General features: G+C 48.8%; 1 protein-coding gene across 5 annotated transcripts in view; it reads right to left on the bottom strand.

Moving 5' to 3' along the window:
* TXNDC11 (thioredoxin domain containing 11) overlaps nucleotides 1–17,500 on the bottom strand; it is a 181,165-nt gene that overhangs the window by 162,538 nt on the left and 1,127 nt on the right. The window lies entirely within an intron of this gene.

Below are 17,500 nucleotides of genomic sequence, written 5' to 3'. Positions count from 1 at the left end.
GGGTTGGTCGTGGGCTAAGACGCCCGATAATTAATCGAACCGTCGAGGCCGACGAATAACACCGCTCGGTTATCCCGATAGTACGGAACGGGTCGCTTAAGTGGCCCGTGTCCGAAGTCGACCTGCGGCGAGGTGCGATCGCCCGGTCTACCCTCCGTGTGGGTACTTAGGTAGGTCGAATTTGGCGAGCAACCCTATCCCACACGGGGGCCGATTGGCTCGATCACGGTGAGACCGAAAGGTCCACCCGTGACTGGTTCCCGGCGTTAGTCCGAGAGGGTCACGACTGGATTGTCCGTCCGGTGGGCGACGTGCCGCGATTCGAGTTACGTGGCCGTTCGCACGCCGGCGGGCGCGAATCCGCAACACTGGTGTCAGGAGTGGGATACAAACCCATCGCCCTCCTCACGGCACTGGTAACGGAGAACGGGAAAACGGGCTCTCCTGTCTCCGGCTAAATTCACGGGAATCGGTCCAGGGGTGAGAGAAGCGACCCCCGATTCCCTCCAAATTACGAGCGATTCAAATTAACCCTTTAAGAGAAGCAAGATGGCGTCTCAAGGCGAGCGGGAGCCTGGGGTATTAGAAATGGATGTAGAATGGGTAGAATCCACGGCTCAGGATGAAATCCCCGTGCAGGAAATGTTGGTTGTACAGGAAAACGAACTCGCCCAACTGAACCCAGAGCCCGAAATGGGTGCGGCAGTGGCCGCGGTGTATGACACCTCCCCCCCCCCTCTCCACCAAAACCCTTCCCCAACCCTTGCCGAAACGGCTCAGCTGAGTGCATCCGACATAGCCCAGCCATGCACCATGCTGGCGGAAATGACAGTGAAGATGGATGCAAACACAACTGAATTTATAAACGAAATAAAAAGCATGAACGAAAAGATCGATGCGAATACAAAGCAAATGAAGGAAGAAACGAAAAAGCTGCGGGGTGAGACGCAGAACATGGGCCGATGCCTGCAGGCGGGCATGAAGGCCGTGACAACGGAAATAATAGTTGAGACAAGGGAGGTAAAGGGTGAAGAGTTGGCAGAGACACGGGAGACAGAAAAAAATAGAGGGAAGACTACACGATGAAGACGGGGTAAGTGACGCACACACACACACGGAGGTAGTGGAGGACATTGGGGGGTGAGCTCGCGGAGCGTGTAGGGACCCAGTGCGAGCAGCGGGATAGCCTCCTCCAGGAACGAGGGGAGGGAGTATGCCCCCTTGAGGTGAGTCACGACCAGGTGAGTTCGGTCGTGCTTTGCGAGGTTGAGGGGAGGAGTGCTGCGAACGGGTGCACGGAGAGCTTGGGGGGTATAGAGGCCCCGGAGACCCTTGTGGGGACACGAATCCCCAGTGTGGTTGTCCCTGTGTGTGTGGTGCAAGGCGTGAGTGCGTCCCCGTGTGTGGAGGCGACCCCGTGTGTGAGTGGTGTGGTGGCGATGGTGCCAGAGTACGTGCTTCCCAGCACGCCGTGTGTGGATGAGGCACCGTGTGTGGAAGAGGGCGTGTGTGTGGATGAAACGGCCAGTGTGGATGAGGCACCGTGTGTGAGTGTCGCCGTTTGTGTGAGTGAGGCACCGCGGGTGAGTGCCCCCGCGTGTGTGAGTGAGGCACGGTGTGTGGATGAGGCACCGCGGGTGAGTTCCCCCGCGTGTGTGAGTGAGGCACGGAGTGTGGATGAGGCACCGCGGGTGAGTGCCCCCGCGTGTGTGAGTGAGGCACGGAGTGTGGATGAGGCACCGCGGGTGAGTGCCCCCGCGTGTGTAAGTAGTATGGTTTGTGTGAGTAGTGAGGCACGCGTGAGTGAATGGCCGAGTGCAAGGGAGACCGTGTGTGTGTGAGAGCGGTATGTGAGGGAGATGTCGGTTGGCATGCGGGAGCACGCAGCCGTGTCTCCCGGTGTGAATGTGATGGAATGGAGTGTGAGCGTCGTAACACGCAGGTGTGCGTGGGTCGGATGGCGACAGAAGAAAGAAAGCCGAGTAGCGGCTGTAGTTGTTTCGGGGACCGTGCCGGGTTCACCCAGCAGTGAGCACGAGGTTCGTGCTGTGCAACGCACGAGACCACCACGTGCTCGCTTGCGAGAGTGAAGTCCCGGTCCGGAAACGCACGCGGTGGATTTGCCGATCCCGCGGACGGACAAAGTTTAGGCAGGATTTCGGATTTGGACCGGACGGGTTCTCCACGCGATCGTGTGTGTTAAGCTCCAACGGGCAAAGCACATGTGTTCGCGTGGGGAACCCCTCGAGACGTGGGGCTTGTGTTTTTTTGTTTTTTTTATGCGCACGGTGACGTCATGGCTGCACGTGGGGTTGGAATCCGGCAGGAGGGGTATCCCTGCCGGATGGTACCGTCCAAGGAGGGACGAGGAACACGTGCAGCTGCATGACGTCACGGGCAGGTGAAAAGTGCGCGAGCTCTGAGTTTCCGCGCTGGTGCTGCGCATGTAAGAAAAAAAAAAACAGCAGGCCTCACTTTCGGGTGCACAGGATTCCTGGGCAAGGGGTGGAAGACCCCTTACCGGGGCACAGGATGGAAACTAGTTAGGGGGAAGGGTTAGCTTAGTTAGACCGACTCCATGGGGCAGGGGTAAGTCCTCATGGGGCCCGTGGAATGGATTAGTTAGAGGGATTTAGATGAGCTTTAGGTTGGGAAATAAAATGATTTATTTGGAGACCGTGACAGACTTGTGGATGTGTAGAGGGGACGTAGTTTAGTTACGTAGGTTAAATGGAACGTGCTATAGTTTAAGGGACGACGTGGGAGCACGAGTTAGTTAGGGGATGCAGATAGAAGGATGGCAGAGTTCAGCGGTGTGTGTGTTGAAGAGTGGTGGGTTGTGAGGTGAGTACGTGTGCATGTTGAGTGAGTGAGGCCAGCGGGTCTGTGTGTATGGAGCGAATGGGGAATGCATGGTGCGATGAGTGATTGGGGGGAGGAGTGACTCCCGCCCAAGGGACCCCGGGGTCAGTGTTGAGTGAGTTAGCTGGGTTAGTCAAATTGAAAAATGGAGGTCGTTTTGTTATTGGTGGGAAAGTAGGCTCGAGACCCATTTGGAGGGGTGCAGGAGCCCTGTTGACGGGCTTGGGAGCGTGGCTGCGAAAGGTGAGTATCGCTGAGTGGGTACCCCGGGCACCAGGCTAGTCGGCCGCGGTAGGCCATGGGCCCATGGGGGGCCGGGATAGAGTAGTGGGCACGGGTGCGCCTGCTTGGTGCGGGGGCCCGGGGCGCCATTAGCCACGTGGGCAGTGTTGTGGGCATGGGTGACCCTCGGAAAGGGGCCCGGGAAGCCAGCCTGCCACGTGTGCGTTTCAGGGGAGGTGCCATGGGGGGCACTCCCCGGTGTTAGGGAGCTGGTCGGCTCGGAGGCAGTGTAGTGCCCGGGGGTGCCATAGCAGGAGATTAGGCAGAGGGTCGTGCCTGCCAAAGGGAGCCACGTGTCCCAGCCAGGAGACCGTGTGAGGGCACGGAGAGAAAATTGGGGGGGCGAGGCCCGAAATTGTGAGGACACCAACACAGGCGACGGGAATCTGGGTTGTTAGAACCAATAGTTTAAGCGAGAGGCGCTTGTTGAAAGCCCCGGGGTAGTTTAACAGTTAAATGGTTAGGGTAGATTAGGAGATGTACCCCTCCGCACCATCCATCCCCTCGCTGTCGTTGTGGGCCGCTGGACCCACTTTGGTTATAGATCGCCGAACTCTGGGGAGGCCATTCTGAGGCTTGAGTTGGGCCTCGACACAGGACGCTAGCTCTCCCTTATTCCCCTCCGGGAAGGGAACGTAGGGGTTGGGAGTAGGCTAGGTGACAGGATAGGTTAGCCGAACAAAGACGATAAAGGGGGTTAGGGGACGATTTATAGTGGGGAAGTAAAAGAAAAAAAAATAATAAAAAAATAAGTTGGGGCTAAATTGGGGTTTGACAAATTAAGGGAGTGGGTATGTGCAGTGACAGGCAAAGGCGATAGGTGGGAGGGACACAGGTAGGTAGGTCCGAGCCCGCCTTCCGAGTGGCCAGCACCACCGCACTCCCGCCACCAACCTCCACTGAACGGCAAAGGCTGGCCAGCTTCATCTGCCGGCTGGCTGTTTTCTGCAAGGCCTGTGCCATTGGCTGGCCGTGTTTTTCTTCAAGGCCTGTGCCGGCCACTTCATCTGCTGGCTGTGTTGCTGCAAGGCCTGTGCCGGCTCACTTCATCTGCCGGCTGGCTGTTTTCTTCAAGGCCTGTGCCGGCCAGTTCGTCTGCCGGCTGTGGTTGCCTGCAGCGGCCTTCTTCTGCGGGCTGTGTTTGCCTGCTGCCTTTGCCATGCCATGCCCACTGCCCCTGTTCACCAGCCCCGTTCACTTTTTGCTTTGCCCCCCCCCCCCCTGTTCATTTCCATGTGCGCCAGGATCAAGGCAACAGTTTGCAAGCTGCAAGAACTGCCCTGTTGGCAGCTACAACACGGGCCTGCAGTGGCGGCCCGTGCACCGTGTTTGCGTCCGTCCAGTCATCCATCCATTTGTAGTGTTCATTGCGTGTGCCACTTGAGCTGGCACGGAGACTGCATTTGTGCAGCCCATGCACCGTTGTGGTTCACTGCGTTCAGTTCAAACCATTCATCCATCCATTCGTTGTGTTCATTGTGTGTGCCACTTGAGCTGGCACGGAGACTGCATTTGTGCAGCCCATGCACCGTTGTGGTTCACTGCGTTCAGTTCAAAAGGGAAGGCCTTGGACTGCGTGTGAGCAGCCAGCCACGTTCCCTGTCACCTGCATTGTTTGAGTCAGAGACTGCATGCGAGCAGCCTGGCTCCCTGCTAACTGCTTTCTTTTTGCAGAGCTCATTGATCCTGGGCCATGGTTTAGTGTAAAATTTGTAAGTTAAGGTAAGATGTACTGTAAATATGAGTGCGCCCCCGGCATGTATGTCTTAGCGCCGGCAATTTTATTTAAGTCGTCCGTGTGAGTGAGTTTGTTTAGGTATTTACGCAGCCCTCAGGTTATTTATTTTGGGGACACGAATACCATGAATGTCGCACTCAGGGATCCGTAGGTAAAATGTACTAGGGGAAAACTACACATGATGGCACACGAAAATTTGACGACTCGGGACGAGTCTGTAAAAAGGGGAGGGGGTAGTGTTGTGGTTGACCAAATTCGCAAACCACCATTCAGGTCCCTTAGGTGAGATATCTCGGTAAGTATATGTGTAGTTAGGCCCAAACCCGTAGTCTAGAGGGAATAAATGTCATTCATGAGGGCTGCGACTCTTCAGGATAGCCGTTTTTCTTTTACTATCTTTATTTTGAACCAACCGCCATTATTACCACCACCAACCACGTCTCAACAGCCATCACAACAACAACCACCAACCACAACGCCGCTTCACCACAACCGCCACGACCTTTACCGTCACAACTCGCCACCATCGCATCACCGTCATCTCGCGCCACTCGTGGGCACCGATGCTGGACTCGTGTAGAGCGCGCACCGAGCAGCGTGTTCAAAAGCATCGCGGACTTTCCGCAGAAAAACGGATCAAAAACGACTCACGCCCACTTTTGTTCCGTCCAATCGGTGAGCGAGGGGCGGTTTGGCCCCGCCTCCAGGGCGTTGGAGGGCGGTCGCTATATGCAAATTCATGGATCAAAAAGCATTCACGCCCACTTTTCCTCGGGCCAATGGGGAGCGAGGTGAAAGGTCGGAGGCAGAGGGTCAAAGATGAAAGAGCGAAGCCACGGGGCTTATAAAAACGACTGCGTTCGTCAGAAGAGGGCAGTTCGCAGGAGGAAGAGTTCGGAGTTGGAAGTGGAGAAGAGAGCAGTTCGCAGTTAGCAGTTCGCAGTTGGGAGTTCGCGGCGTCGGAGTGAAGAGGACGGAGCTGTGGAGAGGCGGCGGCGGCGAAGGCGGACGAGGGGGTGCTCGCGTCGGATTCGGGGAACTGCGGAGAGAAAGGCCGGCGGCGCGACCGAGGTCGTGGTGGAGACGCTCGTCGCGGGACCCGCGATTTTGTGAAATCCTCCTTTCCCCGAGCATCAGCAACCCCCTCCTGTTTCCCCCCGCGCTGAGAGTGCGACAAAAGGGGGCCCCCTTCCCACCCCCTACCAGACACTGTCCGCGAGGCCCGCGGAGTTGAGGCACCACCGCCGCTCCGCGTCTCATCATCAGACGGGTAGGCCCGACACGGTCTCGGCCCCAGGCCCGCCTACCCCCTCATCCTGGAGGGTGGTTCTCTTTTCTTTTGCTTTGGGAATATGTGTTGTCGGCGCCGTCTGTGAAGTAAAACTGCATAAGTGTTGCCGTATGCTCGCGTAGTCGGTAATAGATCTGCATTGTGTTTCTCTTTTATATTTGCTTTTTGTGTAATATTGTGTTTCTTCTTCTTTTACATTTGCTTTTGGTGTAATTGTATATGTGTGCTTTCCGTTCATCGTGAAATAAATGTGCTTTATGTTAAACTGTTTTCCCGCTTCGCTTCGTCTTTTCCTCTGTTGAATCTCCATCTTACTTCACGTAAAGGGTTGGTCTTGGGCTAAAACGCCCGATAATTAATCGAACCGTCGAGGCCGACGATAACACCGCTCGGTTATCCCAATAGTACGGAACGGGTCGCTTAAAGTGGCCCGTGTCCGAAGTCAACCTGCGGCGAGGTGTGATCGCCCGGTCTACCCTCCGTGTGGGTACTTAGGTAGGTCGAATTTGGCGAGCAACCCTATCCCACGCGGGGGCCGATTGGCACGATCGTGGTGAGGCCGAAAGGTCCACCCGTGACTAGTTCCCGGCGTTAGTCCAAGAGGGTCACGACGGGATTGTCCGTCCGGTGGGCGACGTGCCGCGATTCGAGTTACGTGGCCGTTCGCACGCCGGCGGGCGCGAATCTGCAACACTGGTGTCAGGAGTGGGATACAAACTCATCGCCCTCCTCGCGGCACTGGTATCGGAGAACGGGAAAACGGGCTCTCCTGTCTCCAGCTAAATTCACGGGAATCGGTCCAGGGATGAGAGGAGCGACCCCCGATTCCCTCCAAATTACGAGCGAGCTAAATTAACCCTTTGCGAGAAGCAAGATGGCGTCTCAAGGCGAGCGGGTGCCGGGTGGATTAGGTATGTGTAATAGTAATGTGTAGAATCCATGGCTCAGGACGAAATCCCCGTGCAGGAAATGTTGATTGTACAGGAACACGGACTCGCCCGACTGAACCCAGAGCCCGAAATAGGTGCGGCGGCGGCCGCGGTGTATGACACCTCCCCTCCCCCTCTCCACCAAAACCCCCCGATCCCTGCCGAAACGGCTCACCCAAGCGCACCCGACATGGACCAGCTATTCGCCATGCTGGCGGCAATGACAGTAAGGATGGATGTGAATACACAAAAAATGGATGCGAATACACAAAAAATGGATGCGAATACACAAAAAATGGATGAAATAAAAAGCATGAACGAAAAGATGGATACAAACACAAATGAAATGAAAAACGAAATGAAAGGCATGAACAAGCAAATGAACGGAATGGAAACAAACATGAAGGAAGAAATGAAAGAGCTGCGGGGTGAGACGCAGAACATGGGCCGATGCCTGCAGGCGGGCATGAAGGCCGTTAGCAGGGAGCTTAAAATGGCGACTCCACGTGTGGGAGCGAACGAGCTGGGAGGGGGTGCAACGGCTGTCGGGCCCGCGGTGGAGGCGGGTGACAAAATAATTTGGGGGGCGTGTTGGGCGAGGGTCGTGACAGAAAAAGTGACGGTAACCGAGAGGGACAAACTAATTGGGGTGACGGAGACGTGCACGAGGGAGATAACAAGGGAAGAGACGGAAATGATAGTTGAGACAAGGGAGGTAAAGGGTGAAGAGGTGACTAAGTTGGCAGAGACACGGGAGATGGGAACGATAGAGGGAAGACTGCACGATGAAGACGGGGTAAGTGACGCACACACACACATGGAGGTAGTGGAGGACAATGGGGGTGAGCTGGTGGACTGGGTGGAGGCCCGGTGCGAGCAGTTGGATGGCCTCCTCCAGGAACGAGGGGAGGGAGTATGCCCCCTTGAGGCGAGTCACGACCAGGTGGGTTCGGTCGTGCTTTGCGAGGTCGAGGGGAGGAGTGCTGTGGACAGGTGCACGGAGAGCTTGGGGGGTATAGAGGCCCCGGAGACCCTTGTGGGGACACGAATCCCCAGTGTGGTTGTCCGTGTGTGTGGTGCAAGGTGTGAGTGCGTCCCCGTGTGTGGAAGCGACCCCGTGTGTGAGTGGTGTGGTGGCGATTGTGCCGGAGTACGTGCTTCCCAGCACGCCGTGTGTAAAAGGGGCACCGCAAGTGGAAGAGGCCGTGTGTGTGGATGAAACGGCCAGTGTGGATGAGGCCCCGTGTTTGAGTGTCGCCGTGTGTGTGAGTGAGGCACGGTGTATGAGTGAGGCACCGCGGGTGAGTGCCCCTCGCGTGTGTGAGTGAGGCACGGTATGTGTGTGGATATATATATATATATATATATATATATATATATATATATATATATATATATATATATATATATATATATATATATATATATATATATATACATACATTGTGGAAAAACAGAAAACCACTCCAACAAAAATTTAAATCAGCATCTCCACATGTATGCCAGCCATTCCATTCCAGTGTCTGTTGAATTCCAACACAGGCACACCTCATTCTACTTAGTGAGGTACTGATTAGGTGATCACCTGAACCGAATCTTATTTAACAAGGAAAAGTATAAAAACCACTGCTGTGGTCATCACTATCCTCTTGCAATAGGACCAGCTGGATGGCAAAAACAGTGCTAGTAGTACCTCAAAAGTAATTGGAATCAAAAAAATAACTATTGACCATGCCAAAAGAGTTGAAAAGAAAAGTTTTGAGTGAGGAAAAGAAGGGTTCAATTCTGGCTTTACTGGCAAGATACAGTGAGCGTCACCGTTGCTTCCATCCTTAAAATTTCAAAGATGGCGGTTCATAAGAACAAGGTCAAGCAGCAGACATTGGGGACAACGCTACAGACTGGCAGAGGGCGAAAACGACTTTCCACTGACCGGGATGACCGCGAACTCATTCGAATGTCACTCAACAACCGAAGGATGACATCAAGTGACCTACAAAAAGAATGGCAAACAGCAGCTGGGGTGAAGTGCACAGCGAGGACGGTTCAAAACAGGCTCCTGGAGGCAGGGCCGAAGTCGTGTAAAGCTAGAAAAAAAGCCCTTCATCAATGAGAAGCAAAGAAGAGCCAGGCTGAGGTTTGCAAAAGACCATAAGGATTGGACCGTAGAGGACTGGAGTAAGGTCATATTCTCTGATGAGTCCAATTTTCAGCTTTGCCCAACACCTGGTCGTCTAATGGTTAGACAGAGACCTGGAGAGGCCTACAAGTCACAGTGTCTCGCACCCACTGTGAAATTTGGTGGAGGATTGGTGATGATCTGGGGGTGCTTCAGCAAGGCTGGAATCAGGCAGATTTGTCTTTGTGAAGGACTCATGAATCAAGCCACGTACAAGGTTGTCCTGGAAGAACATTTGCTTCCTTCTACTCTGACAATGTTCCCCAACTCTGAGGATTGATTTTTCCAGCAGGACAATGCTCCATGCCACATAGCCAGGCCAATCAAGGTGTGGATGGAGGACCATCAGATCAAGACCCTGTCATGGACAGCCCAATCTCCAGATCTGAACCCCATTGAAAACCTCTGGAATGTGATCAAGAGGAAGATGGATGGTCACAAGCCATCAAACAAAGCCGATCTGCTTGAATTTTTGCACCAGGAGTGGCATAAAGTCACCCAGCAGCAATGTGAAAGACTGGTGGAGAGCATGCCAAGACGCATGAAAGCTGTGGTTGAAAATCAGGGTTATTCCACAAAATATTAATTTCTGAACTCTTCGTAAGTTAAAACATTAGTATTGTGTTGTTTAAAAATGAATATGAACTCGTTTTGTTTGTATTAATTGAGATCTGAAAACACTGAATCTTTGTTGTTATTTTGACAAGTTGTCATTTTCTGCAAATAAATGCTCTAAATGACAATATTTTTATTCGGAATTTGGGAGAAATGTTGTCAGTAGTTTATAGAATAAAACAAAAATGTTCATTTTACTCAAACACATACCTATAAATAGTAAAACCAGAAAAACTGATAATTTTGCAGTGGTCTCTTAATTTTTTCCAGAGCTGTAAATATATATATATATATATATATATATATATATATATATATATATATATATATTTATATTTATATGATGTAACATACTATTCACAGAGAATCGGTGCCACCGAAGCAGCTTCCTGAGCAATGATTATACTGTGCGTTTTGCCATTGCCTTCACAGTGGTCGTTCGGGCAGGAATTTGGTACTTGCTCATCGTGCCTGCCATAGCTCAGTGACTCTTCACGAAGGACAACGTGGGGTCTTTAACGTTGACCAACGAATGTCAGCAGACATGACACCCGTTTAACGTCGAACCATCAGTATAACCACCAACCACCTGCCTGTGAACACCAGGATGGCAGTTAATAGCTGGGTCGGGATTCAAACGCAGGCTGGACAGCTTTGAGATGAGTGGGTGTACTTGTAAGCTGCCAGCCACCTTTCTATATAGACATTGTATAACAATCAACATGTCCTGTGAAGTGCTTTGAAAACGTTGCACATCATTTTCTCATCCACGAGAACAACGGCATCATCACTTTCACACAACGATACATGAGAACTCGGTCACTCGAGGCAAAGGTGGACAAACATATGAATCAATAACAAAAAGGAACTAGAGAGTTCATAGAACACGTTACTCCATGCAGTGTCCAAGTATACACTTCAATGTAAATAAAATAATGATTTTAAATATCGTTAAAAAGGAAACTGGAGATTTAGCACTTTTAACAGTGTTATGCACCACCCTATTTAAACATATCCAAGTACTGCTAAACGGAAGCGTTTTGGAAGTGAAAAGAAGGTGATTTGTTTCTGCAGTGTTCAAGTATGGCATATAATTCAATTTAAATGAAATATAGATTGTAAAAGTCATATAAATAAATAAATTCTGAAGTTTACCACCGTTGACACAGCATTGATTACACCACCCTATCAAACACGTTACATTACTTATTCGTGCCTGTTGTGTGTGTCCTTTATAATGTCCTTCAAAACAGGAAGTTTCCATTTTGGAACGATGTTTTGTTTGACTGACAGACAGACAGACAGACAGACAAAAATTTTTTTATCTCACTCCTCTCTGTCCATGTGAGATCAGGCCAAAGTCAGACCGAAAGTACTGTCAAACCGCAAACTTGTCTTCCTAATCATGTTCCGATTTGTGTTCAAAATATAACATTAGATTTAAATAAGCTGTTGTTCCTTGATCATAAACCGACGTTTGTGGACAGATGGACGGACATGAACCAATTCCTTAAGTCCGTGTTTTGCTTCATGGGCACGGGTAATAACAAGAAGGAACTTTGGTGCAGGAGGGGGCCATCCTTCCCATCATGCCTGTGCTACACCAACCACAGTATCATCGCCCATCTATACACACACACAAACTACCTACAGGTCCTGCCAATATCCCCATACCCCTCTCTCTCCAATGTATCGAGGTACATCACCAATCCCAAATCAAACCTATCTACTGCTTCGTGCTGCAACTTAACCCGAACTGAACTGGGTGATGTTGGTCTTTCCCTGACTGGGTCCAGCCGTCGATGATCCGATGAAGTTGAAAATTTGCACATGCATCGATCATCACGTAATGAACGTGATGGTAAAACTATTTATTTTCATAATATTGTTATGTTTGTAGGGTAGATGGAGGAATTTCATAGCAAAGGTAATGTTGTATTGAGTAGCATGGTCCGTGGACGAGCAGGAGACATCTCGATGTAATTTGCATAGGGAAAACTGTCAGCTTAACAATGTTACGTGTTACCGCACAGGGATGGTGCTGTGTTAATTCGGCAGGGTTTAAGGATAATTTGTCTCAGTATGTGATTACCCCATGAGACCTTTTCCTATGTTTTTGCATTTACAAAACCTGCAGTAAAAGAACCACATTTGCAACAACAATAACAAAGCCGAACGTTCAGAGCAGGCAAGAAAACCCTGCCATCGCGGCTTCGGACCAGCAAGCGACGCCCCCGAGGCTGATGACTGGTCGGTGTGACGTTGGAGAAGAGGGCATAGTCGGAGAACAGATAGTTGGTGGGAGGAATGCGGTTGAGACAGAGGATCTCGTTTTTGCTAAAATCTCGGCACGAGGAAATAGCAGCACAATTCTCCTGTTCGTGCTGTGTCAATTTGCTCACGTGCTGGAGCAAGACACTAGCAATTTACAGTTGCTGGGTTGTGAAGCGTGTACGTTTCTGAGAGGATAAGAGAAGAAGAGTCCTCGTGGCCTTTTCTGGGGTCTTCAGAAATCGTCCCGTCATATGGTCAAGGAGAAAGGCGGCGCCAGTTGTGGTGAGCGGATCTGGTGTAAGAGAGGAGCAGTTTTGGCAGGTTCATTCGTGAGAATCTGAACAGTAGTTGGTGAGCCTTGGCGTTGAGTACTGCCACGCAAATACCTCACGCACGTTTCCTGCCCATAGAGTGGCTTGGCACCATTTTCGGACGCGGTTTCCCACACAGGACGATCGCCAAGCTCATAAAAGATCATCTCTGGACACCCAGCTAAGTGGCAGAATAAAGGAAGGGATTTTATTTTATTTTATCTTTCCCTTGTAACTGTGTAACTTGTCTGTTTTTGTAACTGTGTGGAGACATCTCAAATCTAGGCTTTAATTTACCTTACGTTTCATTACCTCATGCTTTGATTTATTTTTTATTACATCACACTTTGATTTATTTCCAACATAAATATTTGATTTATGTTCATTAAACCACTATTTATTAAATTTGCTTGTGTCTGTCTATTGGTTGTGGGTTCGAGTATAAACCTTTGTGCTCCGTCCTGGTGAACGCCGCTGGTACGTGCTTCGCCGCCTCCCGTCCCACGCGCGCATCAATCTCCAAGGATCTTGGCTGTTCGCCTCCAAGGTAGAACCGTTCCGCTATCCGTCCAGGTCGATGTTAAAGGGGCTGTCACACCTTGACCTTTTAGCCAGCGTATGGCAAGGTCTCAAAATGTATGTAAAACGCTGGTGTACGCTGAACTATTGACGTTTTTTAAAAAGTTTTGGGCGTATAATAACGTGTTGGATGTATGCATAACGTATTAGTAACGTACACAGAACGTTTTAATCACATATAGATAACTTATACCAACGAATGCTGAGCGTATTGTCGGCGTTCACAACCTATGCCCAACGATAGTCTAACATGCACAGCGTGCGGCAGCGTATCGCCGACGATCATGTGGCGTAGGCTATTAATAGGCTGCGGCTCGACGATTCAAATCATAACCGCAACAGACATCGAAGTGTGAAGCCGCTGTCACACCTTGACAATTTAGCCAGCGTATGCCGACGTATGAAAAATTTGCTGAACCAAGCTGGCACAGGTCGAATACGTAATGGGTAAGTTTTGTATACGTTAAGAGCACGCTGGCATACGTCGTAGTGCGCTGGCATACGTTATTGTACACCGAGTACGTCGAGAAATTTTCAGCATGTTGAAAATTTCTCGACGTACTCGACGTATGACACACATTCCGCATACGCTGGCATAAGTTGTAGGCACGCTACGCGATCGTTGACACACGTCGACATACGTTACTTGTACGTTACTCATAAGTCGAAACGCGTCAAGGTAATGGTTAGCGTCAGTGTTCCAGACTCCCTGGTTTTTTTTATATATTTTTATATTTTTTTTTCTTCGGTATGACAGTCATGTTGACACTTTGATTTCTAGTGCGGTTATGATTTAAATCGTTGAGCGGCAGCCTTTTAATTATATTATATTATAACCGCCCTAGAAATCGAAGTGTCAACATTACCGTCATAACGAAGAAAAAAAAATAAAATAAAAAACAGGGAGTCTGGAACACTGACGCTAACCATTACCTTCACGTGTTTCGACTTATGAGTACCTTATAAGTAACGTGTGTCGAAGTGTGTCAACGATCGCGTTACGTGCCTACAACACGTTACTCATAGGTTAGAAATAAGTTTCAGGTACGCTAAACATTACCTCGACGTGTTTCGACTTATGAGTAACTTACAAGTAACGTGTGTCGACATGTGTCAACGATCGCGTAACGTGCCTACAACTTATGCCAACGTTATGCGGAACTTGTGAGTTATACGCTGGCATAGGTCGGGAAATTTCAAGCATGGAAAATTTGTCTAACAGCTTGGCGAACTCCGACGTATGCCAGCGTACTACGACATATGCCAGCGTACTACGACATATGCCAGCATGCTCTTAACGTATACAAACTTACCCATAACGTATTCGACGTGTGCCAGCGTTTTAGCCCAACTTTGCGTACGTCAGGCATACGTTGGCTAAATCGTCAAGGTGTGACAGGGCCTGAACCGCCCGTCCACGCCAACTGGGTTGGGGTAAGTAACTTAAAGGCCCGGTCACACCTTGACGTTTTAGCCAACGTATGCCGATTTTTGAATTTTTTTTCTAAAACGCTGGCACACGTTGAATACGTTATGGGTAAGTTTTGATAACATTGAGAGCACGCTGGCATACGTCGTAGTACGTTGCCATACGTCGTTGTACGTTGGCTTTAAACGTTGTACTTTTCGGTTGTCCTCAAATTTTTTCATGCTTGAAATTTCACGACGTATGCCGGCGTATGACTCACACATTCCGCTACGCTGGCCACAAGTTGTAGGCACGGTCTGCGATCGTTGACAGACGTCAACACATGCTACTTGTAAGTTAATCATAAGTTGAGACACGCCGAGGTAATGTTTAGCGTACCCGAAACTTATTTCTAACCTATGATTAACGTGTTGTTGGCACGTTACGCGATCGTTGCCACACGTCGACAGACGTTACTTTTAAGTTACTCATAGGCTGAAAGACGTCGGTATAATGGATCGTCCTTCCGTCAGCGTCCACGGCCACGGCCAGGACACTTATTTGCAGCATTCTTCAAACTTTTCTTCGGCATGACGAGGATGTTCACACTTCGATGTCTAGCTTGGCTACGATTCCAATTGTCCATCGGCAGCGTCTATTTAAAATAGTCGAGTTTGAGCGTTTTAACACGTTCAGAAGAAACGTTTCAAATTTCCAAACCCCAGCGTAAAAAAAACAAACAAACAAAAAAAACAAAGGCGAGTGACAGCAATTTAAATCGTTCATTAAAAACAATGAAACTAGCTGAGTGGTACCGTTTAAAAGTCGTTGAGTGTAAAAAAAATCCAATTGTTGAGCGCAAGCGTCTACTTTCAATAGTGGGGTTTGAGCGATTTAGCACGTTCAATAGAAACGATTAAAATTTCCAAACCCCAGCATCAAAAAACAAAGGCGAGTGACAGCAATTTAAATCGTTCATTGTAAACAATGAAACTAGCTGAGTGGTACCGTCTAAAAGTCGTTGAGTGTAAAAAAAATCCAATTGTTGAGCACAAGCGTCTACTTTCAATAGTGGAGATGCAGCCATTTAAATCGTTGAGTGGCAGCCTATGAACCTACCTGTGGACACGCGGACGCAAGGACGATCCATCATAACCCACACCCTCCCCCTCACACCCACCTACTACTGCCAACATGAACAAACTACTACTAATACTAATACTAATACTGATACTGATACTGCTGACATGGACATCGACTCAAAAAGGAATCGAAAACACTGTTGGGTTCCCCTTTTATGAACACCATTTTTATATACCAATTCCCAAAACCGCTGGGACCACGTCTTTATATGGCAGTTGTAAGCTAGAAACACATTCATTTTTTTTTTTTTTTGTCGACCGGAAGACGTCATTGGAATACGTCTACATACGTCGATGTGTGTTGGGACTACGTAAAGAATTGGTTCAAAGCACGTCAAACATAAGTTAGAAATACGTTTCGCGTAAAAAAGACATTACCGCGACATGTTTCGACTTATGAGTAGCTTATAAGTAGCCTTTGTGGACGTGTGTAAGCGTCCACATATCGTGTGTAAAACTTATCCTCATCGCATGCGAACGTGTGTCATACGCCGAGTACGTCGTAAAATTTTGAACATGTTCAAAATTTCTTGACGTACTCTACTTACTACGACTTATGATAACGTATTTAGCGTTCTACTCGTGCATACCAAACTTACCCATACCGTATTCGATGTGCCCCAACGTTTTAGACACACTTTTTGTTACGTCGGCATAAGCTGGCAAGATCGCCAAGGTGTGACCGCGATTTTGACCCTTCCATTTCTACGGCAGTTATGATTCGAATCGTTGTGCGTCAGCCTTTTAATAGGCTACGCCACGACATCGTCGGCGATGCGTGCAACGCGCTATGCCTGAGTTAGACTATCGTTGGGCATCGGTTGTGTAGGCCGACAACAGCTTCAGCATTCGTTGGTATAAGTTATCTATAACACAACGAAACGTTCTGTGGAGTTACCAATGCGTTATACATAAGACCAAGTCGCTATGAATACGTCCGAATCTTTAAAAAAAACATCAGAAGTTCAACGTAAGCCAGCGTTTTACATAAATTTTAACACGTTGCCATCGCTGGCTAAAACGTCAAGGTGTGACCGGGCCTTAACCGACGTGGACACGACAATATGTCAATTTTACATTTTTGTGTATTTTATTGTTCTATAATTATTCAGATGTCTTACACAACATGATAAAACACTCGGAATAAATTACAGGACAATTAATTTACACCATCAGCGTCCTCATGCATGTAACCCTTATTCACATATGTTTGTTGTACATAAACACGTGCAAAAATTGCAGTTTTTCGAAGGACATGTGACTACGAATCGTCATGTGACACCTGAACTGTAAGTCCGATTTGTACGTATGTGGTATCAATATGTGCGCAAAATCCTCGAGAAAAAAAGTCATGAGAAGAGAATTCAAATTCCCCAGCAATTGAGAAAACTATTGGGGAAAATGTCGAGGGGGGCCTCCCAGGTCCCTGTCCCGTCATCAAATCTCGCTGCATAGGGATGGCAGGGTTGGCAAGGGTTGGGGGTGTTGGGTGGGAGAAACGTCACCAATGTCAAACAGCATTGTGATGTGTTTACAAAGATGTCCAAAATTTTGCTAAAAAAATAAAAATCAAAAGAAGTTATATTGGAAAACGTAACGTTTTCAAGTAAAAAAAACTGATGGGATTGAAAGCTCATGAATATTTAGAACCATGATATTTACAAAACGCCACATCATGTGGAATTTAGCGGTTCATTGGGAGGAACGGAGAGGTCTGGTCTGTGACGCTTCCAACTTTTGAGGCACCTGGCCATAAAATAAAAAACAAAACATGGTGACAAAGGAAAACAAAACAAGACCATCATTCGCTCAGAAAAAGAAAGAGAAATATAATTAGAATTTTTTTTTCATTTAACGAATGCTTTTCTCACCTTTTTGTGTAAATGCACC

This window comes from Eptatretus burgeri, chromosome 8 (assembly GCF_056783735.1).
Source record: "Eptatretus burgeri isolate ZD-2024b chromosome 8, Ebu_testis_v1, whole genome shotgun sequence".
Classification (NCBI taxonomy): domain Eukaryota; kingdom Metazoa; phylum Chordata; class Myxini; order Myxiniformes; family Myxinidae; genus Eptatretus; species Eptatretus burgeri.
This window is presented reverse-complemented; position numbering and strand designations above follow the sequence as displayed.